Genomic DNA, 6,414 nt, shown 5'->3' on the forward strand with positions numbered 1-6,414 from the left:
GACCTAAATTAACAAAGATTCTTTAAAGTGTCACACTCAATCACTTAAAAAAAAAGCAACTATTACTGAACAATAAATTTAGTATCTGCTATGCATTTAAAGAGACTATGTTACAAACTTGTGCTAGGATGCAAAACCGTCAGACTTTTTAATGACATACATACAGTATTACCTATGTATTAACTAAGGCTTTCCTAAGCATCTATCACCATTCACAATGTTCTCATTAAAATGTATTTAGATTGCAAATCCTCTGGGACAGGACTTGTCTTTTATCCATACTTGAATATTCTACGGCACAACGAGGGCCCCAGGTTTTTTTGCTTTAAATACTAGCATAACACAAGTATTTTTTTTTAATGTAGAAGATTGAAAATATTCAGAAAATACCCTTTGTGTTCACTACCTGTGCTTAATTCCCATTTACAGTTCAGAATAAACACTTCAGCTGTCATTCTATTACCAGTTTTACCTACATAAGAAATTCAAGATGGGGCCAAATTTGCCTGCATAATGATTTCACAGTAAGTGGCAACCAGATGGACAGCACACTGCCATATGCTCCCCTTTGCTGAAAGGTGGAAAAGTGAGCAAATATGAATCAGAAAAAAAAAAAAAAAAGGAAGGCAAGTGGGGAGACAAATGTCTCTGCAGTATGCCCTTTAATTCATGCACACACCCTTTCCTGCCAGAAGCATACACAAACTTCTCTGTTCCTTGTACACCATAGGATCTGAATTGCAGGGAAGCAACGGCAATGATTAGGGGCCAGCTAGAGAACAGCTGTTGTCTCCAGCATATTCCTCGCTAGGCAGGTACATATCTGTGCTATATCCAACAGTGCCGCGTTCCTAAGAACCATTGTACAAGCATGGGGAAAAGAACCAGCATCACCATGGCCCTAACAAAGTGAAGGAAGGGAACAGAGACATCACTCCATAGGGTCAACCTCTCTGGAAGCTGACACTTTTTCCAACACAGCACTAAGAGCTAAAAAGCTCAGAAGCTGTGCCCACTCTGCAGCCTCCTCTGAAATTCTTTTTGCCCACAGACAACATGCGTCAAAAACTTTTAAGTAAACCTTGATGCTACATTGATACTTGCATTGCTCTTTCAGTTGGAGCAGACAATCTGGCCATATTATAATGTCTCCAAGGAGTACCTGCCCTTTTGAGCTAGTCCTAAAAATAACACCTTTCAAAGTTAAACATATCTATTTAATTACACTACTGCTCCCTGCTCAGAAAGTTCTTCTTAAGACCAAGGGGGGGGGGGGGGGGGGGAAGCATTCAGATTTCTGAAGGTGGCAGCTGGTAACAGAAGAAGAAAAAACAGCAAATAGGTGCAAGAAAAATCTTTGAGGTTGCAGGGTTGTTTTTTTCTTGAGACACTTCTGCGAGTTAACATGTGAGCCTTAACCCACATCTCATTCTCCTGTTAAAAAGTTGTTTTCAAAGCTGTCTAATTTTATCACTCCAGATAAGAATGTAATTATTTACTAGATGTGGGTTGTAAAAACCAGGCAGCTATTATATACAGAGAAAAATTATGGACTGCTTGTTAGCTGAGACACACCACACACATAGCTCATGTTTACATCCTGGATCTTTATTAACTATTACAGACAGGAGCTCTTTAGTTCACTTTAAGAAGAGCTTTCTCTAAATTTGTACCATCAGCAAAATCGACTGATAGTCCAAATGCCAAATGGTGTGCTTTTCTATAAAAATTATTTGATAGACTTGAACAAAAGTATTTAAGGCAAAATACTAAAATAATTCAACAGCAAAAGTCTTACTGACTTCAATAAAATTTGTATTTTGCTATTTTTAGATATAAATTTTCATTTTCTATTAGTGGAAAAAGCTGGTAGGCACACAAATATCAGACGCATAACACTTTCCACTACAAAGACTTTTGCAACTTTTTTGAGAAGCTCTGACACTTGCCTCATTTGCAGGCAGCCTTTGAAGTTCCCCGGAATAGCAGAGATGCTCTTTGTCTCATGCCAATCCATTCAAGTTAAACTGAACTGTTTTCCTATGCCTGCTTGCTTTTTTTAATCAAGTGTTTGGTGGCCTCTCAAAAACAAAATAATCAAACGGACATGAACTCCATGTACACAATGGCTGGGCAGCTCGCACCTCTGACAGGACAGTGGCAGACAGTGTGCTACGAAGCACTTACAAGTTGTTGAAGCAAAAAAGCAGAGTGGCAGGACAGACAGCAGAAAGGAGGATGAAACAGGTCAGACTTTACCTATTGTTGCCCCAGACAAAGCACAGGCCCCATAGGTCTTTCCTCATTCACAAAATAACAGCCCTTACCAAGTAAGGCAATTACCTGAATTAGAAATCACTACTGAAGGCTCAAATCCCACTTAGGGATTTGTTAAGGTCAACAAGGGAAGTTTATACCTCGATATAATATTGTTTTACCAAAACCCAACAACCTAAAACCCACAATACTAAGAGGTTCGACATTAGAAACTAATTTGCAAGGAGGTTATTTGGGTTGAAAGTTAAGCTCTTGAAAATTAGGAAGCATCATATTTAAAACAGCATATGACTTAAGCCCCATTTGCATTAATCCTCTTTTTAACTGTTAAGATCACATACTATTTTTCCTGCAAATCATTGGCGCATTCAGTGAACAGCGTGGCTCACAACATAGAACTACATCTGCGCAACCCCAAAGCAGACATTTTCCGATTTACCAATCTGACTTTGCAACCAAAGTAAGTGAACGTATATTTTTAAATGTATTTCATTTGTGTGTAATGCTATAGGTGCACACAGTGCTTTACATGATGCAAATGGTTGCCACGAAAAAAATCTACAGTTGAAATATATCAAAGCAACACTGAACAAGATAAATCAAAGTGAGACAGATGGAGAACCTCTTTATGCTGAAAATATTATGATTTTGAATAAAGCAAGAAATAAGCCGATATTACGTTTTATAATGCTTAGTTAATGACAAAAGTAAAATTTGAAAACCTCCATTGCTACTTGAGTTTACAAGAAGGCACGTCTTTCATTATACTCATGCAAAACCAGTGATTTCAACAGGATTACATGGATGTAACAGAGCTCATTGTGACCTTATAACTAAATTAAGAATTAAACCCTAATACATCACTCTTGTCAAGCCAAATCCTAAGCCCAGCAAATAGGCGGACTGAAATATGACAGAGCGACTGAAGTAAACCTTCCACCGCCTTTCACCCAGCCTCTGCCCCCAATGCTCTGTCTAAGAATTTGGTGGAAAAAAAGCTTTCAATTCTCCTTGGGCAGGAACCTCTAGAGCCAAAGAACACACAACAGCCAAGTTCTACCCCACAGTGACAGCAAACCAACCTTTATTATTTTTCTCTTGAAGATGGAATTTCACCAAGCATATTCGTGTCCCCCTATACCACAAAAATACTCCTAAAAGTATCAACAGAGCTCAGAATTTTTTTTCAAGTCAGAAAAGCGCAAACTCCCCATTTTCCAACACTGCAGATTCTAGACTTGCCCCTCATATTATTAAACCTAATGAGTGTGTGGCAAACGAGTTCCAACAGCACACAGTATTAGGCTAGAACCAGCGAGGAGAGGAAAAGGAAGAATCAAATCATGGTCTTCCTCTCATATACCAACTAGCAAGATTCTGCACACAGCACTTAGCTGACACTTTCGGTGATAACACATAAGGCAGAAAGGAATTCAGCTCACTCTCCTATGTCAATATTGGTTCTGCAGTGTTTGTAAGTATTTTGCCTGTTAAGTAATCCCGTTGTCCAAGAAGCAGATGAGCACCACTATACCAACATAATACCCCATTTGTTGCTCTTACAGAGTATGCAGACAGTTTTATACTACATAACACAAATCAGTTAATTGTTCTACTACCAGGTAATGCAAATAATTTAAATTAATACTGATAATATATTATAGGTATATTTTATTCGTATCAGGATCTCGTAGGGCAATGCAGTTTCTCCTCCTAATTTGGATGTAATCACATGTAGTAACACTGAAACCGTACTCTTCATCATGTTTGAGGTTTTGCTAGTTCTGTCCCTCTGTGCTAAAAGTAATCTGTGATGCAATATTACTGCAGAGTCAGAAACTGCAGTGTAGAGACCATCAGAGACAAACCAGCAAGCTGCCAGGTAGCCAGGTTTCAGGGAATCACCACTAAACCCAAGTTGGAGTAATAGCACAACAGTACCTGGGGCCGGGAGAGGGGACATATAATTAGCTGTATGCATCTTTTACAGGGCACCTTCAGAACTGTAATCACACATACACCTAGCTAACCTTTGGGAACAGACCCAGCAATAGGGAAAACAGCTAACACTTGTGCATTATGTCCCGCATTTATGCTGTCAGTCATAACCTGAAAATACTTCAGCTGAGTAGCAGGCTTACACTAGTACTTGCTCTGCAAGCATACATAGCTCACACCTTAATTTTCTTACTGACCTTTTCATAAACTGGTTGGAATTAAGATCTTCATCTCACCTACTACTCCTGTTCTGAAGCCAGAATAGCTGATGCATACTCTCATTACCCATTCTCTTTGCCCACTGTTGTCTTCAGCATAGTTACTATCTCCTAACCACATCCAACTTTCTGTACAACTTACACCTCTTTTCACCCTTTAGGTAAAAACCCCACCTTGCACTAAACAGAGGACAGTCAATTTTGCAATCCAACGGGTAGCATCAGGGCAGAGATGCAAAAACTCCACTTCGTTCATAAACATACAGAAAGGTGTATACGTATGCATTGCTTCAGGAATGTGGACTCTTCACTCATGGTGACTGCCCTGACTCTAAGCATACTCTTCACAGTGTTTAGGAACCATAACACGTTTGAAGCAGTACACTCTTGCTTCTGTTTCCACATCCTCTGTAAAAGAGAAGTACTCCTTCCCTTCTCTGCACAGAGTATACCACCTCACAATACGGATATTGTTCGCAAGATCAAGTAACAGCTTTTCTCATGTAAGTTAATTGCTGCATAATGTTAATCACAGTATCTTGTTGCAAAGCACTTACATCCTACTACTGCACAGTCTAATTTATAATAGTCCCCTAATATGACTGTGCTATTAACAACCCTTTTACAAGCGTCCTGCCGGAGCTTGCAGTATCTTCACAGGAACTATCAGAAAACCGTTGACTACCAATATCATCTCACTCGATCCATGTTTGGAGAGTAACATTTAGAGGACATTAAAAATGTACAGGTTGCTTACCTTTCATTTGTGCAAAAACCAGTAATACATCTTGCAAAAAGTCTAGGAATCCTGACAGTCGCATCACAAAACAGCAATTTCTGACTTTGCTTGCCTATAATGTGACAGGTGCCCTATGTTCGAACAAATGAGGCTTCTCTACTGATTGCAGTCACAGCTGTAAATACCCCTACATCGTTACTCATTTTACTCCTTTTATGCAGACAATCTTTTGCAGCTGTTAACAACAGTGTCAGGTGCATGCTCTATTTAATATAGAGCTTGGAGGGTGGTTTGCTCTCAAACCCACATGTAAGAACCAAGAATTTCTGCGGGAGACACATCTAGCAGACCCTTTTCCTAACTTTAGCATAATAGCAAACTTAGAAACCACGCATGTTTATGTACTATTTTCCCCTTAGGTACAGTTACTGTGACATGCCATCCTGTTACAGCACATCAGTTCTCACAATTTACAGATTCTACCTCTACAGATGTAACAAAAAAGGCCTATTAAGTTTATTACATTTTTACAGAAGGCAAACTGAAAATTCCCTGGTTAAGAGCAGTCCAAATGGATTCCGACTTCAAAAAAGAAACTACTGTTCCTTTTCTCGTGGCAAGCAATGACGCTAGTCTAGGACAGAAGGCTTCCAAGAAGAGCTGCAGCGTCTTATAGATTTATAGCACACTCTCTCAATGAAGAAATTGCACAAGTAGCCGTATCACGAAGGTATTACACGTGAGGTGGGTTTTCACGCAAAGAGAGACTAAAAGCCATTTTCACGCTAAGGCATTATTGGGGTGATTTGAGCTCGGGGACTGCACGCCAGAAGTTGGCACCCCGCACCGTCCTGAGGCGCGGGATCCGCAGAGGTCTGGGGGGGGGGGGGGGTGGGGGGGTGGACAGACGGCCGCCCGCCGGCTCCCGGAGCCCCTCGCCTCGCGCCCCCCTCCCCCCAGGGAGCAACGCCTCACCACAGGCGGACGCGGCCCCCTCCCCCCCCCCCCCCCCCGGCCGGCCGCGCTCCGCCCGCCGCCTGACTGACCCCGCGAGAGGGTTCTCCGGCCCCGCCGCAGGCCGGCCCGCGGCCGGGCATCCTAAGACACCCCCCTCCCGGCCCCGCCGCCGCCAGGAAGTTGGCGGGAGGCGGCACCCACCGCCAAACTTTCTCCGCCGCGGAG

This window comes from Vanellus vanellus (assembly GCF_965231255.1).
Source record: "Vanellus vanellus genome assembly, chromosome: 11".
In the NCBI taxonomy this organism is placed as follows: domain Eukaryota; kingdom Metazoa; phylum Chordata; class Aves; order Charadriiformes; family Charadriidae; genus Vanellus; species Vanellus vanellus.